The following is a 22,023-nucleotide window of genomic DNA, read 5'->3' as shown; positions in this document are numbered from 1 at the left end:
TACCTGAACATACCTGTCTTTATTCTTTACGCATGGGTTTTTTGCTGTGTTTTGTTTTGTTTTGTTTTAATTTATTTAAATATGCACTGATGGCTTCTAGAATAGAAATTAATGAAAATGTTCTTGTCAAGACTTCATAAACATGACCATGCACTTGGAAATCAATTATTTTTGGTAAAATAACTTTCAGTTTTGTGCAGGACCTTCAACTTGACAGATGTCAAATATCACCTTAAAGGAAAATAAAATAAAGGAAGAACAAAATAGATTTTCTTTTGACAACACAATGTCTACTGACAAAAAAAAAAGCATTGTCTACATGAGTTCTTCAATCATAAGAATGTATTCTTTTGGCAATATAAGCTATAGTCAATCTGTTAAGATTGGGCAAAAACTTTCAGAGGTGAGTGAAATTTGGATTTTAAAGTGTAGTAGGCTCATATGCAGGAGCTGATTTCCAAAAATATTGAGATAATTTCCTTAACTACTCAAAATCCTCAACTTTCCATGATCTTGACTGTTTCTGAAAACTTGACTACTTCTGAAAACTGCAATGACATCTGTATTAGACCCCCCTCCCAATTAGTAGCCACTTGCAAATACACACAGAAGAGCAATTAGAAAATGTGTCCTGGTTTGCAAGAAATTTACTTTGCCTTTACTTTTCTCCATTTGTCACAAGAGTTCCTTTGGCCAGGGTACAGCCAGTGATGTGCCTTTGAGCAGCACCTGCACCTGCACATGAACCAAGGGATGGTCTGGCAGGTGTGTAACCTGTCCTGAGGGTATCTCAGAGTCATCTCTTCAACTGCACTCACCCAGATTTCAATAAACAGAAATCCTCTGGGTTGAAACCTTTTTTTCTGGATCTCACTTATTGATACTGCCTGCTTTTCAGATCAAACAATTCCTCTCAGGTAATTTAAATTCTGAGGCATTTCCTATTTTTAAATGCTATAGTTTGCAGACCTAATACGTTTTCTTTTGCTTATCATATACCTTTCGTGATGATTCTGCTATTACTTGTAATTATCCAACTATATAATGCCAATTGTATTTGAAGTTAAATAACTTTCAAGGAACAAAATAGTCAGATCACAACCTTATGAAACTAGTGAAGTTATACTCGAGCACTAATAATTTTTCCCCAGGAAAGCTCTCTCTGAGTTCTACAGATCTTCTCAGTGAATAATTTTTGTAAAGGTGAGTATTTTGGGGTCAGATTTAGTACATAATGTTATACTTCTTTCTTTGCTGCTTTCTCAGAAAAGGTGCTTTTAACCTGCACATTTGAGCTTACTCATTGCTCATAAATTGACACATCACACAGAACTCGTTATTCTTGTCCTCCATCTGTATCCAAAATTTGAAAGCAGCCCCTGATTCACCACTGGACACACTGAGGAGCTCTCAGAGGTGTCACAGGTACTTCAACAGAACTAATTCACCATCCTTACAGTGCTGCTGATAGATGTTTCAGCCTTAAATGCGTATTGACAGCCACCATTTTTCAAAAGATTTCAGAAGAAACATACTTTTGAGTTTCATTGCAATCAATAAAAATGACCAAAGATTACACAGGCAAAAAATGCTTCGTAGCTATTTGTTCTTCTGGGTCTCAAATCAGCAGGTAGTAAAATTCCTAACTCTCTCTGTTGCAGGTATCCTATGAAAGGTTGGAGGAGGGAAATAGAAATTTGGTATTTTTCAGTGATTTTTTTTTTTTTTTAGCCATAGTTGCTTAGCTTCTGAATACATATGAACATGCAGAAAGGTCCAGAAAATCAGATTGAGAGTTAAATAGAATTCAAAAACCTGCAGGGAATTAATTAATTCTTACATATGCTGTAGCCTTTAAAAAAAAATAAACAAATAAAGGCCGTACCTTGAGGTACCAAGTAGCACTTACTAATCAAGCAGTGGTTAGAATTACTCGTGCCCAAAATATGATTAAAAAGTAGATGTTCACAGTAAGATGTTCACAGTAAGATACCTCAAATGGTCAGGGGGCAGAGATGTTTCAAATGTGTTATGCTACACTCTACTCTTTTCTTCCCAATAAGAGGCTGACAGTGTTGACACTTATCAGAATTTAAAAATGCCTCCAATTCTAACAAATGAAATGCTGCTCACCATGTGATCTTAAAATCAGCAGTATGATGACAGCAGTGCCCAGCTCCAGGGCTTCTGCTGAGTTCTGAAGGAGATATTGGTTCTCCTAGCCAACTCTCTCAGTGTTATGGCTCCTAACCTCATGCTAACTCTGCTGCCAGCCTTTTATAATCTGCAATCATGGGTTGCCAAAACCTGCTTTAGAGTGTACTCTGGCAAAACTCCCACTGACCACCAGACATGCTGATGTAGTGCTGAAGGAAGTAGGACATGGGGAACACCAATATCTAGTGGTTCACAAAAAGGGAGAGAAAGTTTGAGTTAAAAGAATGCTCATTTTACACGTATTTTTTAAAATACAGCTTTTCAGTTATGTATTTACATAAAGCAAACAATACTGATATTTAAAGCTACATAAATGCTGTAGCTATCACGCTAAGGGTTGTAAAGGATTTGGCAACAAATTTCTACATGGCTCATTACCTCTGCTCACTTGATCCATTACCTGTTTTAAGCAAAGTCTGTGTAAAAAGTACCACGGCCCCTGTCTTAGTGTTTTTACCTGGGTGGTATATACTATGTGACTGGTTTCCACTGAGAACCACACCAAACACAAGTGCAATAAAGCACTGTGCATACAGATTTTTAAACAGTTTGAACACTAAGATGTAGAGTTCAATTCCATCCTGCTTTAGAAATTCATTATTAGGCTGTCTCGGGAAAATGAATATATTCATTGCTCGGAGCAAGTCCTGCTTCATCTCAATAAAAGGCTGCAGCATCAGCCTCCTCATATCGTCTTTCCTCACGGGCTTCTGGGCTAGAATTCCTGTAAACAATCACAGCCTCAGAAGGCAAGACTTGGCAAGAAATCCATAATTCTGCTAATTTCACAAGTGTTTGAATTACACAACCTTCTTCAGTTCCACCATTATTACAGAACTATCACGTTTCTCTGTATTCACTGCTGCAGTATTTAACAGAACAGGCTCAGAAGAATAAAGGTAGCAATGGTCTCCTGTGTTGTCTGCAACTAGAATTGCACTGCTATAGAATTAAGCAGTGTACTGGGTTTCATGCAAGGTCTTCAATTCATCAGTTTTCATTTTATGAAGAATAAAAATATTCCAAATCAGGGAATGCTGTCTTAGTTGTAGATTTAGAAAAAGGTAAATAGTGAAGGCTTTCAAATAGTAAAGTCACATATATGGAAGACATGTTTCTGCCCATGTACACTCCACGTTAGTTATGAAACAGGATGTCATCACTTACCAGAACAGTCCTTTGTTATTAAATGAACAAGTAGCTTCCCTTAGGAACGCCCTTATAATCTATCATGTTTCCCCCTCTCTCATCCTAGAACAGAGAATATATACTGGAATTAATTCTTTTAAGCATCAGTGAATATAGAGAGAACTTATTTTTGAAGGGGAGAAGGCACTAATTCCCTACAGTCTGTACTGACTGTATATACAGCCCCTACAGATTTTATATGTTTGCTTTTCAAACCATCCAGCCAACGGATGCATTTTTGTAAGTCCAGATCAGGAGTATGCTTTTGAAGGGAATCTCCTGTTCATTCCCTCTTACCCTACTTTGTTTCACACAGCCCAGACCAGAGAGTACAGCCAGATATCCCCCCAAATGAAACAAAGCTCTACAGAGCATCTCACGTGCTCCAGCTATTACTGGACTTTTAGTTCTTGGGAGCAAACTGGAGCTAGTTCAAAGCACATTCCCTCCTTTCCACCCACTCACATACAGTGTGGACATGAGGTTCTTGGCACCAGAGACAAACTGGCTCTAACTGCACTGCACCACTCGCTGATGTAGACGCCGACAATATTAGCTCAGGGTGGTGGGTAGGCTGGAGCCAAATTATGCACGGCAGGATGTATTTCCTTTTTCCATCTCAGCTTTCCTCTTAATAAAATTTCCTTTGATTTAATGATTTTAAAAATAGATCTTTTTGTTTGCATAGGAGGAATGGAGCAAGCTAGATTCACGTATGTCAGGAAGTTCAAGATGGAAACTCGAAGTTCCAGCAACCACAGCATGTTATCTGCATGTACAAAGATGAATATCCCGAATGTGTGGCTTACATACTTCTTTTTATCATGCTGTCATGCTTATCCTGTGACTACAACACATTTTACCTAAAGTTTAAAAACCTATGTATTTATTTCAGAATATTTTGTGGCAAACAACTTCAAGTCTCCATTGAAGCACTGTAAAAAGCAGAAGTTTGGAAATCACAGCTAAATCAGTGAGAGAGAACTAAGAATCTGATAGATTCATAAAATGCACTTATTTAGTCTAGATACAAGCTCATGACTGAGATGGGTTTTGCTATTTTTGAAGCACTATCAGGGAAAGGCTGAGGAGGGTGGATGAACAAGCTCTGTTAGAAGACTGAACTGTTTCTTGAAAATAACCCCATTTTTTCTGAAAAAAAAAAAAGAAAAATAAATGTATTGAATAGAATAGAATACTTAAGTTGGAATGATCACCTAGTCCAATTGCCTGACCCCATAGATACAAGTTTTTATAATCAAGAGATTTGGTGATGTATTGTAAGAAAATTGCCCTATAAGAAATTGTCCCATAAGAAATCGAAATCTACAGCATTTTTTTTTAGTGAAAACAAGCTAAATTCACAAAAATATAGGATTTTTTTAATGGCATAAAAGACAAAAGTATTATTAACATTGCAGGTACTATTTGTAATTATTTAATAACTTACCATTTTCCTGCTTCCATCTGTAATATCTTAGAATTAACTTCTCTGCAACAAAATTCTCCTATTACAAGAAAAAAAAAGTCTGGCTAGAATCAGTAAAAGAAAACAGCTGGGGTACAAGTATAATATAACATTATATTAAAAACAATATTTATAGTAGGTTTAGCTTGGTCAGATGTAGCAGTGGAAGACATGGTTTAGTAATTTAGTGGTGAACACTGTGGTGGTGCTAGGACTTGGTGATCTTTTGGAGGTCTTTTCCAACCTTAATGATTCCACGACTGACTTGGGATTTAAACTGAAATTTGTAACCGAACCACCAGTATGAAAGACAACCACTGCATTTCTCCATCTCCTCAACTGTACTTGCCAGATTGCCTCAGGCCCTAAACATGGCGAGTGAGATTGAAGAGGTGAGAAAAGCAGTGGTGCCGTGTGGGAGCCATAAATAATAGCAGTGCTATGACAGCAAAGCAGAAAAGAGAGTTTAAACCCTCCCTTCACCTGAAGCCCCACTCCATGGGATCACCCACAGCATGCGATCATTTCTATTTTTAAATGCTGTATTTGTTAACGTGAGTCAGATACCAATCTATTTCTGATCTGAACAGGAAGGACAGCGGAACAACTTTAATCACAGCTGAACCAAAATTAGAACAGAAAATGGATCAGTTCAGCTCTTTTATTTATACTAACCACCTTTGGGGGTACCTATAGGAGCCAATCAGAATTTAAAAAGGAGTATCCATAAACTCCTTTTGTAGCTCCTCAGTAGAGGATCAGCAGCTGGTTTAAAGAGTAGTCAAAAACGCAGAAACGCGTATTGGAAGGGGCCTGCTCTCTCCAAAGCTTTTACTTGGAAAATTAATCCAGCCAGGCAAGTCACCATCTACAGGGTGGTGACAGCAGCAATGCCTGCAAGCGTCACCTCTCCCTCACCTTGGTCTCCTCGAGGTGTTTGTGTGGATCCAGGGAAACACCCCCTCAGACCTTACTTCTCCACTTCCAAAACTGACCCTGGCACATCACGCGTAGGAACAGATATATTAAAAGCATAACCTGAGCTGGTTAAAAATCAATGTAAAATAATTTAAAAAAAAAAAGGTCATGCCAGTGTGTGACATCAGAAGCCTTTTCCTCCATAGCAGAACAGTGATACTCTAGCAACAAAAATTACGCTGAAGAAAATAACAAAAAACCTGTAGTAACAAGGCTATGATGTTACAGAGGATATATTATTAGAAGATCAACAAAATACACTGGATGGCAGTGGAAATGCAATCAAGCACCAAGATGGCAGATAGGAGCTCACTAAATTATTAAATCTATAAGTTTTGTTAAAAGTGCAGAAAGACTGCTGTCACTATGATCTGCTGAAGCCCTGCTGTTGGTTTTCAAACTAACTCCTCTGTCTCATAATTCCTTTGGAAAACTTGCAAACAGAGAATCACAATAATCAAAATCTTACAGAGGCATTAATAAAATTAGGGAAGTATCCTGATGTAGAAAGACTGTAGTAATTAATACATAAATCTGTATTTTTTTAGTAGCCCAAAACACAGAAGTAATTTTCAGCACCAAGGCTGCCCTTTAAGTTAGTTGCATGTGGGGCAAATAGATCTAAAAACACAGTGGTAAAAATATGTGCCTTTTTCCAAGCTGTTTGGACTATTGACAACTCAGTTTCAAGATAAATTCAATAGGTCTAATATATGCAGCATGTTTGCACTCACCATTTACAGCTGCACTTATGTAATTTTATAGATATATGTATAGATAAGCACAAGTCAGGCATGGATACAGCAAACTGCTTCACACAAAGATGGAGATTTCTTGTTTAGTTGCCTAGCAATGAGATCTGACTCCTGGAAGCTAACAAATACTGATTAGAAAATGGAATAGAATTATTTAATGTATCTAATGCATCATACAGAAAGGAACATAAGGCTATTAAAGAAAGGGAAATGCTAGGCCAGAAAAAATAAATTCTATCCAGTGAAATCTATTCAGGAAATATGTGATATTAAGAAGCTACAATATCTAAATAAAAGAAAGCCTCAGTCTGTTCACTCTGACGGTAATTTTCATCATTCTTCTTTTAGCAGAAAGTCTAATTCCATCTTGGCTAATGGATCTGACTTTTGAATTGCTGTGTTTAACTTTGTCCAGCCCCCTGAAGCTGGAGACAGAGAGATATTTTTAAAAATCGAACTGGATGAACGTGATGGCATTTCTCTTCTTGGAAAACACAGCATGGTACTAATGGAAAGTTTGATGACATCTACTACACAGGTGGAGAGGCAAAAGTCCACACTTGTGTTTCACTTTTTACAGAGAGCTTTAAAACTGCACTGATTCCTCTCAACACATTTATAAGGTCTCTTCTCTCAGTTCTTTCAGTATTACAAATGTTTTTCTTTCAGTACTTCAGAGGAAGAACAGGAAGATCACAATCCAAGGTTAGGTAGCACACTACAAGTCCAGCACACATCAGCAGTACTCACTTCTTGGAGCAGTACTGACATTGGCCTTTTCCCCTTATAGTCTAAATTTAAATAGATTAGTCTGGGAAAACAGGGAAAACAGGGGCCACTGGATAGTATTCCAGCATTATAAGCAGTGTGGACTTGTAATGCACTATTCATGCATTATTTAAACTTGAAAAAAGAATGTGACTCCTCTTTCTGCTATTTCTAACCTTTCTTTAAAACATTCCTCTTTAACTAGCCTTTAAAACAGCACCTCCCTAAATCTGTTCCTGTTGGAGCTGTCACTTAACAGTATTCCATCTGTTTGGGACAGAAACAGTCATAAAATTTCTCTCATGTGTCCTGTTACATCAGCATAAACCTAGAGTAACTCCACAGACTTCCTGTGTGACGCATTTATTCGGGGTTTGTCTACACAAGGAAGTAAACATAAAGGAAAATCAGCACCAACCCTGGACTAACTCCTGGTATAAACATTCTTACCAGACAGAAAAAGGCAGCTTTTCCTCCCCTGAATATGGATTAAACTACTTTGAACAAAGACAGTCCTAGTAAAATCCAAAGGTGTACTACCATTCTACGAGGCAGTGCTTACAGAAATAAAGTGTCAGCATCAGAACCAGCCTAGTCATACATATCCTGCTTCTCAAACACTCCCTAATTCAATTTAGAGGTACTTTCACATACTGTACACAGCTTTGCATTTTGGCACGAAAATCCCTTTCACTGTCTGTAACATACGTTCGTACAGAACAGTCAGTAACTTTGAACTGAAAAAGCACTAATTTTTTCATGCAGACAATGCCTTTATTTCTTAATCTTCCTTCCCCAGTTGCAAAGACCGTCACACAGACCAATTAACTACCTCTTAATTTGGTCTTGTACTGTGGCTCCTTTGTCCTTGTTACAGCAGTGTAAAACACCCTCCAAAGCGACATAGATTATATTTACTACATGAAAGGTCTTAATAAAACAGGAATTTACATTAATGATTTTTCCATGTTGTTCAGACACTATAGTGATAGAGACCACACAAATATCTAGATAAACAAAAGCAGATAAAAATTAAAGACACACAAGTGAAGATTTCGACATGGTAAGGTATTTAACAAGTATTAATTTACTGAGATGCAAATCAATTGGTGGTTTCATTACAGTACTTTCTGTATAATAATAATTCACAGATTTCTAATAATTTAATCACTTATGTGCCTACCACCTACATGTTTAAAAAACGAAGAGAGAATAGAATTTATTTATACAGATCCCTTCAAAGGCACTTGCTGTTTACAGAGATCTGTCAGTAAAGAATAGATGGTCTGGGATGAAAAGCACGGCTGAGCCTTCCCACACACATCTGCAATTTTGAGACCGTACAGTCAACCCTCTCTACCCATCTCTCTCACAGATCTCCAGAATAATCTGGCACTAAGGAAATCCATGTGGTCAACATAAAAAAATCATACTCTTATTGGGAAAAACTGTAGAGGGAGTAGGGAGACAGAGTTGGCTCTGATCTCTTGTTGATTCTCACAAGTTTCATACACATTCTGTGCTATAAACAGTGGCTTCAGAGAGCTTCAGGAAAAGAGCAAATTGGACAGAAACCTGCAAGGTGGAAGTAATTAGTTTCCTCATTTGGGGTGATGTGGTCATCTTTGCATCTATTCTGATATGCTAAGTACAGAATCCAACTTTTACTTTTTCCCCTATGTCACAAGAAATAACAGCTTGAGCCATTAATTCCAGTAACATCCACCTGTCATTTGAGCTCTGCTCTTCACTCCATTTTTTTTGATTTTGATTTTGATTTTGACAAGTCACAAGAGAAGTAAAAAATTAAGTTTGGACTCTTAATTCATTGTGAAAGTTGTACAACACCTACCCCACTTCATATTTCGATGCCACTATTGTCTGAAACACTACTCAAAGACCTGCTGTCAGTTATGCAGCAAAGATCACATCTAATTTGTGAGATGGCTTTATGAATGTATGAACCAAAATAGTTCATGTTCTCAACCACAGTTCAGTAATGGTGGTTACTTATGGATACTCCAGTGTGGAGAATGTGAAAAGGAGATGCTCTGGCAAGTATTTATATACTACCTATGACGTGTGACTACTCCTTTCTATCTTTTTATCTAAATTATACACTAGAAAATATCCAAGAAACTGTCTTAGCAAATAAATTTGATAATAAAACACGTTACACATATATGCATCTCAAAACATTTAAATGTTATGAAGCTAAATGCACCGTGAATTCTCACAGTATCACAAGCAAGGTAGTAGTGCCACTCCTTCTGCAGTCAGATGTCAGTGTGGTGTACACTGCTTTGGGTAGTCTCATCCTCTCCCTTTTCTGCCACCCAAACTACAAATCTTGCTTTCACTGACTACTTCTAAAATTCGAAAATTAGGAATTTTAAGGCCTGCATAAATCCTGCTACTGAATAACAAAAAACACATTTTGGTGCAAGCATATTTTGAATAGTTTTGTCTATAGATTTGGAGATTTACACTCCCTAGGTAAACATACTTAAAATTGAGATAAAGCATGTGTTGTACTCCCTCACTGTAAGTGGGAAACATCCATCCCACTCCATGTTTGTTGTCCTCTCAGCCAGGTACACCTCAGGCATATTCTCCCTGTGAGGCAAAACGTTGTCCTTTGAATTCTCCCTCTTAAAAACAGACCATAAAAGCAAGGATCAATATTATAGTAGTCTGACCATCATTTTTTAGATTACAGTTAATTCCAGTTGTTATCTGTAATAAGTTATAACACCATAGAGAGGAGCTGGCATCCTATGAGGCCAGATCACCGACTGACATCAAAAGGAGGCCAACATGTTCTCAGTTCTTTTTTTCCAGACAGCACCACTTGCATTAGTAGCAATTTCCCTTGAAGAGCTCAGTAGCAGCAAGTCTTAGAGGGGACAACAGAAGTGACAACTTTGCATCTTGTAAAAGAACAAACGGTTTGGAACATCAGTGCCAACCCTTTTAAGATCAGCTCTAGCAAGACCCAGGAGTGACATCAGTTTTGTTTGTTTACTTTCCAGTAAAGTTTGTAGCTGCAAAAGCTTCTTTTGAACCCTGAGGTTCAGTGATTCTGAGGCCTTGCTGGCCTAGAGTATAAATACTGAAGTGTTTTGTTGGGCCTTTTTTCCTTTTTTTCGTTGCTAGTTGGCTAAACCCCAAAGAACACATTAAATGTTTCTAAGTAATATTTTACAGAGATTTTCACATCTGTAAACATGGTGATGTTCTGTATTTTCTCAAAGAAGCCTGAAGACTTCTTTTAGATTCCTTTTGCCTAAAACATGTAAATTAATGAAATAGCAGTCTGAATAAATTTTGCCATACCAACTAGGATGTGTTTTCTGTTGAAATGTTCTCGGTCTCAATAAAGACTTGCAACCTGTGAAACCCACTTTTCCTGCAAAGATTTGTGGAAAGAGACCACTATCAGAGTGGAGGAAGTCACTAATGAATTTAATATATCAGCAACACAAATATCAGATCTTCAAATGACATGTCTTACACTGAATTTCTGCAGATCTGGGCAGTCACTGGACTTGAACATTGATAACAATTTCTTTTAAAAGACTTTTTGTTCTTATTTCAATTGAGAAATTGAGAAATACTTTCTCCAGAAAGTATAGAGTTAAATTTCCTGTTCCACTGGCACTGAACTAGATAAGATTACACTTAAAGGTTTAGAGTGTCTACCAGCTTTGATAAGAGTGGAGAAAGGATCTCAGAAGCATCCAAATCATAGCTGCTAGGAAGTAAATACCTGCCCAGGTGGGTTGGTTTTTTCCCTGTATTCTATCTGATGTTTCTGTAGCAGTTATGATACAGTTTGGGCAGGATGAAGCTTGTTACAGATAAAATCTGTCTTCTGTAAGTTGGCTTCTACTGCTTTGCAACTTTTGCTAACACAATACAGCAAAAAAAAAAAAAGCTGTTAGAAGGGAGCACTCTGCACCCTGAGTTCACCTCCAGTCAATGAAACTGGAGTGTAACTGTTCCTGGCACCTCTCTTTGCTGTGCCTGTTCATGCTGTGCTGCTGCTCACCATTCACTCTGCAAAGCACTGTCAGTCCCTTTGAAGTGTACTCTTCTTAAAGAAAGTATCTTTTCAGCAGGTGACCCTCTTGGCAATGCATTATCTGTGGATACAGTTGTGTGTTAAACAGGAAAAGTATAATGTTGGTCGATCCTGGGTAGGAGGATGGATGAGATTACCCACAATATGATCTAGCTTTGTATGAGTTCTTCCTTGTTTTAGTCAACTGATGTGACTCCACCTGTTTCTACCGAACTTCATTATCTACTTCCTGGAAAACAATGCTTACACTGAAGAAATTAATAGCATCCATGGTCCTTCCTTGGAAAATAGAGACATAAAGGATACCGCTCAAATCTGCTGTTAAAGAAACAAAAGCACATTATGTCTTTACTATTGATCTGAAGGGCAAAAATATGAAAATCAGAAAGCTGTATATTTTGTTCATGAGGAAAAGGCAAGTCAGGAAAATGCAAAAACACAGAACAAAAAGGCAAAAGTTACAGAAAATAAAGCTCAAATTGTTAATATACCCAAGCACTGCGGCCTATGTCACTAACATTTATGCAGAAGCAGTGTTTTCCTTTCTGCAAAAGTCAGCATTACCAGAATAAGCTTTTTTTTTCCCTGTACATACTCTACTTGAAAATCAATCCCTTATGGGTTCTGATTGCCATGAAAAGTGAGACAGAAACACAGCTTAGAGTACTGAAAAAGGATAACAGTTATAAAGATCACAGAATATGACAATTGTTTCACTCCACTTTAAAGGCAGACAGCTTTAGTCCTTATTTACCTATATGAGGTGAACTGCTCTGCTTAAGTCCTCTGTTGTTTCTATGTAGGTTATATTTCCCCCTACATGGAAAAAGTAATCTTAATTATCTTTTCAAATAACCAGTCAAACTGTGCTATATTTCTAATCAGACACTCTTACTGCTCAAAATTAATTTGGTTTAACTGTTTTTATAGTGTAATAACTTAAGAAAGTGCTTTAATAATCTAATTTAAGACTCCTGGCCGACAAAGTATTCAAGTTCTAATTTCTATTAATCCATAAACTCCATACATTTTGACTCATCTTCCAGAGTGTTGTTCCTCAGCCTTGCACTTTTTCTATTTGTCACAGTGCTATCTGTGATTCTATATCTGTTTTGCTAAAAGACACAATGTGAATATATATACCATGTGGTTGCTGGGAGAGAAATGAATGGGGAGCTGGCTAGGAATGTATTTATCACTTAAGAAAATCAGGGCCAAGGAAGAGAAGGACAAGTGTTGAAGAAAAAGAAAGCTTTTAGCAGGCTAACTGAGGATGGAAATACCCACTGGGAGGAATAGCTTTGACATAGTTTATGTATGTTTTGGCTTTTGGCTTCCCTTGGTACTTCAGTCCCTTAGAGGAGTAAGAATCTCAGCTCTTGCTGAGGTTTTCCACTTCAGCTTCTAATTGGCAAAGGTGGACAAGCCAAGCTCTCTCCTTTAATCAGAATGGGCTTTAAATTTAAAATACTGACTTCTATTTTTCTTGAGCTTTTCCACCAGTTATTTAGGAAACAACAGTAAAACAAACCTGTTATTTACTAACGAAGCCAGGTGGAAATCAGTATTTGAAGCAAGCATTCTACAGTTCTGTTCCCAGCTAATTCTCTGAGAGCTGCTGCATTCAATAAATGAGTCAATGAAGTATACAACATAGATAAAATGCTGAGTCAAATTCACCCCTGATAAAACTAACCTTAAGTCACTAGTTACACAGCTATGTTCTTTTGAATCTGTTTAGGGCCTAAACAGAGTTCCATTGCTAAAAACACAACACTAAGAGTCTGCAGAAGGAATAAAAGCTTTTGATTAGCTCAAGAGTGGGTTTGATGTCACTCTTTTAAATATTTTGATCCCAGGAGGCTCAGCTCTCACAGTACCTGAACAGTGCTTGATCCAGAAATTACCTGAGAGCTTAACCTATAGAAACTTCTTTAATTCAACCCAATATCCTGTCAGTCCAGCTATTCACATGGGAAACAAACATGTCTGTGGGCAGGTGCATTAACTTGGATTCACTGTGTGTTGGACTTCTGTTTCAGACACAGAGAACATAAATGCTAAGCCTGGAAGCCTTGCAAAATTAGTATCATTTCTGTAAACCATTGATGTTAACCAGAAGAACTACCTGGTATGAAATTATGCTTACGTGTGTCATTTCCACTTTAAAAACAGCACCAACAACAAAGGAACAAAAAACCCAATGAAAAACCAAAGCAAACAAACAACCAAAACCCAAACAAACAACAAGGGGAAAAAATACATATACCAGAAACAAACCCACTTCCTTTATACAAAGAAAATCCAGGAAAACATGCCCAGTTGAAGATTCTCCTGATTACAGGTACTTTACAATAAGCAGACATAGAGTTTACCTCTCCCATATGACCCCATTCACCTTGCAACCCTTCCTGAGATCACTCACCAACCATAACACAGCAGTTCCCACAGCTCCATATGAGGCTGTGCCAGGTGGCAGAGGCCATACTAGCTCAGAACTTTCAAAAGAACTAGGTTTTCAGGATCTTTTCTTTTCAGACCTTTCATTTTTACTCAAAATTACACAAGAGAGAACCCAGAGAAATGGGATCATGTTATTCAAACGCATCTCTGAAGTCCTTTTTACCTTTTGTTAATGACTGCTCATTTCCTAGGTTCATTAAATTTGTGAAGCTGCCTAACTGGAAATAATTCTGTGGTGCTGAAGTGGCCTGTATTGCCTCTGAGAATTAAATACATTCAGTCCACAGAACACATTTAACATTTTCATAGAATTATAGAATACTTTGGGTTGAAGGGACCTTTAAAGCTCATTTGGTCCAAACCCTCTGCGATGAGCAGAGACACTTTCAACTAGATCAGGTTGCTCAGGGCCTCATCCAACCTGACTTTGAATGTTTCCAGGGATGGGGCACCTACCATCTCTCTGGGCAACCTGTGCCAGTGTTACACCAACTTCATTGTAAAGAAATTCTTCCTTATACCTAGTCTGCCTCTACCCTCTCTTAGTTTAAAACCACTGCTCCTCATCCTGTTAAAAAGGCTGCCCCATCATTCTTAAAAGTCCCTAAATACAAAAAGGCTGCATTAAGCTCTCCCTGAAACCTTCTCTTCTCCAGGCTGAACAACCCCAGCTCTCTCAGCTTTTCCTCACAGGAGAGGTGCTCCAGCCCTCTGATCATTTTTGTGGCCTTCCCCACAGCTTAAGTTCTTCTGTGTGATATAAAATCATGCCACATGAGGCCAGAAATACTACTGGGTTAATAAAAGCTACACTTCAGAGTCATATCTAGCCTTTTTTTTTTTAACATCTTAGAGCCTCCCAAAGTTTTTCCTGATTTAAGTCACATTCTGGTAGTGGTTTTGGTTCTCTTCTCCTGTCTCTCTTCTCAAAGTAGGCATGAGCAACAATCTGGGTAAGAATGGGAAAAAGCCTCCTTTATGCAATTTCTTTAAAAACAAAACAGATTTCACCAAAATAGGAAAAAACATCATTTCAATGAGCAGCTGCACTTGCTGTAAATGGACTAAGGACTAAGGAATGACAATATAAAAATAATCTACATAAATGCAAAACAATTTTAACACACTCTACGTAGACTGGATTTAATAAAAGGAACCATAGGTCAAACAATGGAAATGCTGCTTTTTGTAATCTAATGGTTTAACGTTGCTGAACCTATTTAAAAATACAGGTTTGTAATAACACCCTCATATGTACAAGTAATCATCTTTTCTTTTAAATTAAAGAAAGGTTTTGAACTTTTCAAATGAGTAACAAGGGAAAACAGCAGGACTTCACTGCCTTTCAGAAGGGTAACCTGGATTTGTAACTGTTTTTGTTTCCTCCTGATGACTGAAAATGCTAAGCAGTTTTTCCTCACCCTTTTTCCAGCTCAAGTGGATCTTTGACCCCTAAATAACAGAAAATATGGCCCTTACAGAAATCTAAAAGAGAATTAATGCTCTCTCTTTTCATTAATAGAAATCATAGTAACAGCAACCACTAATAACTAACATATGTGAATATTACCTTAAATTGCAAGAAGACATGCTGTGTTTCTGCTCATGGAAAAGTAAGGCAAACAGCAAGGAGTAGCTCACTACTTCCAACAAAAGCCCTTTCCTATGAGCAGCTAAACATATATAAATGTATAGAAATGTTCTGTAGTGTATTCCTACAAACCACAGCATTTGCTGCAATGAAAAAGATAATATAAAATTAGTTTGGTAAAACCGTGTGCAGCATTTTAATAATAGTAATTTCCTATCCATGCTTCTGAGTCCATCAATAGAATATATTTTATAAAGATAAGAGTAATGCAATGGAGCTACAGGACATTCTGGTGCTCTTCCAACTCAACCAACTGTACTTTGTGTTCAGCTGCAGTAGGAGTTTCTGAATATCCTAAGTGTTTCATATAGAAGATGACTGACACAAAACCACTTAAGCAAGCAGATTACAATGAAATCAAGCCAATACCTTTTAAAACTGATACAAGGACTATTACTTCTTAAACTTGGTACAATTAAACAGAATTCATTAAGACATGATACTGGAAAGCCTAAAAGGTATAAAAATGAGACATTACACAGAAGATCAAAATACTAATAACTATAAAAATTAAAAATCACAGACATGCTTTCAGGTAACTCAAACATGAGCTGGCAGTGTTTAGGAGAAAGAAAAGCTCTTCTCTTGGCAAATAATAAAAATTATAAATTGGAAAGCTTACTTACTTTATGGTAAAGCTGGTGCTAACCAATGCCAGAAACAGCACACTCACTCTGCTGAGCTACAGAATATGAACAAATCTGTTGTTTCAGAAGACTGGAGGATGTAAAATTTTGCAACTTATATATTTCATCAAACTAGACCTGCTGAGAAGACAGTCACTGTTGGGTTTATTTTTTGGTTGGTTTGTTTTCCAAAACCATTCTGGGAATACATATGCAATCTTCCTCTTTGCAAGTTATGATGATTAGGCATTAGTACAATTATATTGGCTAAAAATATTCCCTGTTCTAAACAGGACTCTGAAAGCAAAGCAAGCTGTGCTGCTTTGGGCACTGCCTCACTTTCTTTAGCAGCCTGTATAAACATTCCCTGGTGAAATATCAGTATCCCTAACACTTGAGGATTCTACACAGTTTTCACTGGCTGACTCTCAAGTCACACCCCAAATATCTGTCCAGATATCTGACAAAGAACCACTGTAAGATTCCTGTGCAACTGTAACTGCCAGACAAATTGTTACATTTGAGAAATCTAGCAAGTCTTCTGGGCCTTAAACTGGAAATAAGGAGGTGAATTTTTTTTTCAGTATCTCTGGTTTTGAACATCACAAAATCCAGCTGGTGAGTTAAGGTGTAGGGTGCAGCATGTCAGAAGACAACTGTGTGAAAGCAAAATAATTTGTTTTATTAGATAGAAGACTCAATGCAAGACTACTGCAAAGGATTTTCCAAAGAAAGGGAAGAGAGAAGCGACTTTCCAGGTGGTTAAAAGTCCACCACTGTCTAGAAGGGTTGGAATGCTCTTGTGTCAGTGAGCATTGTTAAATCAGCCTCACTAAAAGTCATCTCTAAATCTATTCAGAAGTTGAATACCAATATGTATTCTGCAAATTAAAATCCTGTAGAGAACAACCACAAAGCCTTCTGCAATGCTTTGATACTCTCCATGCTACGGTTTACAAATTAGGCACATACCCCACATATTAGTGCATTTCTCCAAGTGACAGTGCAAACAATTCTTATAATAGTGAATCTGCACAGTAGAACCATAGAATCACAGAATGTGCTGAGTTGGAAGGGACCCTGCACAGGACACCCCAAGAGATACACCATGTGCCTGAGAGTGTTGTCCAAATGCTCCTTGAACTCAGACAGGCTGGGTGCTGTGACCACTTCTATGGGGAGCCAGTTCCAGGTCCCAACCACCCTCTTGGTGAATTATATCCAACCTAAATCTCCCATAACTCAGTTTCATGCTGTTTCCTCAAGTCCTGTCACTGGTCATGAGTGTGAAGAGATCGGCACCTGCCCGTCCGCTTCTCCTCGTGAGGAAGTTGTAACTGCAGCGAGGTGTCCCCTCAGTCTCCTCCGGCTGAACAGACCAAGTGCCCTCAGCTGCTCATCATAAGGCTTCCCCTCCAGACCCCTCACCATCCTCGTTGCCCTCCTTTGGATACTCTCTAACAGCTTAATATCTTTTTTATGTTGTGATGCCCAAAACTGCACACAGGACTCAAAGTGAGGCCTCCCCAGCACAGAGCAGAGCAGGACAATCCCCTCCCTCGACCGGCTGACGATGCTTTGCCTGACGCCCCCCAGGACAGGGTTGGCCCTCCTGGCTGTCAGGGCACTGCTGACTCATCTTCAACTTGCCACCAACCAGGACCCCCAGGTCCCTTTTCGTGGCACTGCTTTCCATCTCATTCCCAAGTCTGTCTGTACATCCAGGGTTGCCCAATCCCAGGTGTAGAATCCAGCACTTTCCATTCTTGAACTTCCTATGGTTGGTGATTGTCCGCTCCTCTAATTTGTCAAGGTCTCTCTGCAGGGACTCCCTGCCTTCGTGAGAGTCAACTGGTCCTCCCAGTTTAGTGTCATCTGCAAACTTGCTCAGTATCCCTTCCAGTCCTGGGCCCAAGTGCTTTATGAAGATGTTAAAGAGCACAGGGCCCAAGATGGAGCCCTGAGGAACCCCACTAGTGACAGGTCACCAGTCTGATGTCACCCCGTTCACTGTCACTCTCTGTGCTCGACCCGTGAGCCAATTGCTCACCCACCACATGATGTGTTTATCCAGCTGTGGGCTGGACATTTTGGCCAGAAAGATCCTGTGAGACAGTATTGAAAGCTTTGCTGAAGTTCAAAAAGATTATATCAACTGGGTTTCCTAGATCACTTAGGTGGATTACCTTATCCTAAAAGGAAACCAGGCACAACAAGCAGGACTTCCCCCTCATGAAGCTGTGCAGGTTGTGACCCATGACTGCATTGTCCTCCAGGTGTTTTTCAATACCTCCCAGAATAATCTTTTCCATTATTTTACCAGGCACTGAAGTGAGACTGACAGGCCTGTGGTCCTGCTTCTTGCCTTTCTTGAAATGCAGAACAACTTGAGTTGAGTATGAACAGGTTTGCCATCAAGAATATTCCGCTTCAGTACAAGTGCCAAAAAAAAAGTTTAAATGAAAAATATAGGTGTATTTTTTAGTTTGGGTTTTGTTGTTTGCTAGTTTTTTCCCCCACGCCTTTTTTTCTGCAGTACAGCTCTCCTTGAAACGGGCTTCTATCACAGGAAAAACTAGGAGTACATTTGGTTAAATGTGTGTGCCAGTTGCTTCATTCATGGGGTGGGTCGGGATAGCTTTGGAGAGAAATTAGGCTCGCTTGAAAAGGCAGGCAGAAAAACTGTTTGGAAATTAAGAAGGTGCAGGAGGTGATTATGTTGGAGAAATTAACGTGGAGCAAACCAGGGTGTGAATTTTCAGTGAATTACTCTGCAGTACTTATCCTCTACATGGATGCTTTGGATCACATTATTTGCATGTGTACACTGCATTAATAGGGCACTCTGCATAAAACCCAGCCTAGCCAGATCCACAACCAGCACGAGGATGAGATGCAGGATGAACTGAGGATGGTACAGTGCCACATTGTCACAGCTACCCTGCCATCAGCACTGTCTGGAACCCCCACCCAGCAGGGCTCAGCTTTGTGATCACTGCAACGCAACCTACTACATGGATAAGTTGCAGTGATTCCAGCTTGGCAATAGTAAGGAAAAACTTCTGTCCCACATTTTGTGGGTTGTTTCGGTAGACAATGCAGCCTGTCCAGGTTCTGAGCTATGCCATATGTGCAGCCAGAGGTATCCCTCTTCCTCTCAGCCAGATGCTGCATCTGTGGAAGCAATTCCTGCTCCTGTGCCACACAGTCGGCAACGCAGAGGGTTCCTCATGACACTTTACAGACATCCCTTCTCCAAATAACCAGTGGCAGTGCACTCAAGTTGGAACTACACAGAGATTCTGCAAGTTCAGACTTGCAGAAACAAATCCAGAACTACCACTATGCCAATTGCAAACCACCTTATTTGAATTAAAGCATCACTGGTGTTCAGGGCAAGTGGAAGAGAGCATGGGGGAAAATACAAAGGGAAGGTGGAATTTGTACAAGTCACTCAGGTGACTGATGGATGCAAGGTGATACTAAAAGTGATAGCTATTAAATTCCATTTGCTGATTTTCTGGTTTTCTTTTTTTTTTTTTTTTTTTTTGTGAAGTCAAGGGGACAGATTGAAAAAAAAAATTTTATGTATATTTGCTACTGAATAATCATATAAACAATTGGCTGCTACATTTGCAGACATGAATAATGGTGTCTTCCACGCCAACAAGTAAAGGAATTTAAGAAGAAGGTGAGATGTATAAACTAGAAGGCATTTCACAATCTTTTTTGTCCTCTGCACTACAGTTCACTGCCTTCATCACTTGTATTCATGCAGCAGGTCCCTGAGGCTGACAAAGTGTGGCACACATGAAGGGAAGCTACGAGCAGCCAAGCACAGAAACTTCTTCAGTTCCCACCTGCCAAAGTCAATGTGACTTATGGTAGCATAGGTGTTAAAAAAATGCAGGTTTCAGTCATAAAAAGCCAATCACAGCTTTAAGAAAACAGTGATCATTCGCTGTTATTCCCTTACTGAGTAAATGTTGGGAGATTTTCTGTTGTTATGGGAATAACAACAATTTTATGCTTTAAAATAAACCAGAAAAGGTGATACTTTAGTCTGTCAATATGTACCTACCATGTTTTTCAGCTTTTCCATTCTGTCCTCTTCCCCCTGCCTCCAGAAAAAAAAAAAAAAAAATTACATGAGTGTGTGTGTGTGTCTGTGTGTGTGTGTATATATATATATATATATAAACAAATTCTCCTTAGTTTTTGCTTAACAGGGTAATGGTGTTGGAATGCTTATGCTGGAAACACTGCACAAGAATATTCTCTCATTTGATGTAAAACAAAATCCTTGCTTTCCCTTCCATTTTTAAGATCTGCAAGTATTTTTATTATTTTTTACTCCAAAAATGTTCATTTCAGTGACATTAATTACTTTAAATCTCATTGACTTTGCTGTTTCCTCTGTGCCCCTTGTCGCCTTCTTTCAAACTGGATTCCACGAATTTCAATGGAGTTCTGCACAGTTCTGTTCTCGCAGATTTACACGTGAGGTCCAAGCTCTTGCAGCAATATGATTATTGTTACACGCAGGAAAGTGCCATTATGTAAAAATTCTGTGTATATAAAATACCTGTCACAGTTACGTTCACCTTTATTCAACATGTATGTGCTCAGAACTTACTTTCAGGTGGTTTATTCAAGACTTTCCGTAACACAATCCGCTAAGTAAACTGTCCTTAATGCTTACGGGTCTGAGATGGGGAAATCTACCTTGAACAAACTTCATCCCAGATAAGATGCAACATAAGAACTCCTGTATGACAGCCCCCCTTAGGCCTTACATAACCCTTGTGACATTGTGGCACACTGTGTCGAAAGCATTAGGAATGAGGATGTTTTTGGGAAGCTGGAAGTTCTGCAATATCATCTGTCTGGACTTGCCATGTGTGTGGCTCAGGAGTTACTACATGTATCACTTTCTCCCAGGCATCTGAACTGTGAGTCATACAAACCGAAAGCGGAAGGCGAGTGTGTGAACAAAGCAGACGTAGCTGTTTATGGGGTTTATCCTCACCTTTACTTATCCCTTGTTTTTTCTGTATGGCCCCTCCCAGGGCAACTAAGTTTGATCCTTTGGCAAGTCGGGGTAGCTGCCACCTCAGTGACCACCTGGGAGGGAGACCTGGCTGTTAAAGGATGAAACCTCTCGTGGGTGACTCTCTGGAAGTCTCCATGACTTAAACTTCCACCTACAGCTGGAAGCCTAGCCATCTTTGTTTTGTTTTGTTTGACTGAGAGGAGCAGGAATATCCCACCAGCGGTGTGCTTAGCATGAGAGACACACAAAAATGTCTCTCCGGAGCCCTGGTTGTCCAAGGGCCGCCTGCAGCCGCGGACAGGCCAGTTCCCAGCTGGAAAGCGCAAGCACAGGGAGAAATAGTTTCCAGCCCCAGAAAGCAAACCTGAAACTAGATCCGTGCAGACGGGCTCCTGATGCTCACATGGTAACCTTTCTTCTCCGGGTCTGATCGCAAGCTCGAGGCTACAGTCTGTTATCAGCTCATTTCTTTTACCTCCAACAAAATCTGAAATGTGGTCTGTCTGAGGGGAAACTGGGGAAAATCAATTTATTAAATAAAAAACTAAACCCCAAACAAACCAAAACGTTACGAGGCTACATAAACAGTAAACTACCGTTCTGTGGACGTGACAGAAGAGGGTGCACCTCGCACCGCAGGCCCCGAGCGCTGGGGCTGTGTGAGGGGCTGCAGCTCGGCAACGAACAGCGCAGCGGAGCAGCGGCCAAGCGGCCGCCATGGAGCGCTTACGCCACTTGCGCAGGTGCCGCGGAGCTGCCCGCCAGCCCCGCC

General features: G+C 39.3%; 1 long non-coding RNA gene across 4 annotated transcripts in view; it reads right to left on the bottom strand.

Moving 5' to 3' along the window:
• The window catches only part of LOC120323475, an 88,431-nt gene extending 66,424 nt beyond the window's left edge, over positions 1-22,007 (bottom strand). For 2 of the 4 annotated variants that reach the window (XR_005563947.1, XR_005563946.1), the window contains exons 1-6: positions 11,426-11,759; positions 11,144-11,282; positions 9,881-10,025; positions 8,326-8,381; positions 4,856-4,913; positions 3,385-3,468 (exon numbers count right to left, since the gene is read on the bottom strand). This is a non-coding gene — a long non-coding RNA (uncharacterized LOC120323475). Of the gene's footprint in view, positions 1-3,384; positions 3,469-4,855; positions 4,914-8,325; positions 8,382-9,880; positions 10,026-11,143; positions 11,283-11,425; positions 11,760-20,279; positions 20,316-21,615; positions 21,766-21,847 lie in introns of those variants that run through there. The other 2 variants (XR_005563948.1, XR_005563949.1) reach the window with 2 other exon arrangements.
• Between the last annotated feature and the right edge of the window lie 16 nt (positions 22,008-22,023).

This window comes from Pipra filicauda, unplaced genomic scaffold (genome assembly GCF_003945595.2).
Source record: "Pipra filicauda isolate LSUMZ 115617 unplaced genomic scaffold, ASM394559v2 scaffold26_size5592650_pilon, whole genome shotgun sequence".
NCBI lineage: Eukaryota > Metazoa > Chordata > Aves > Passeriformes > Pipridae > Pipra > Pipra filicauda.
This window is presented reverse-complemented; position numbering and strand designations above follow the sequence as displayed.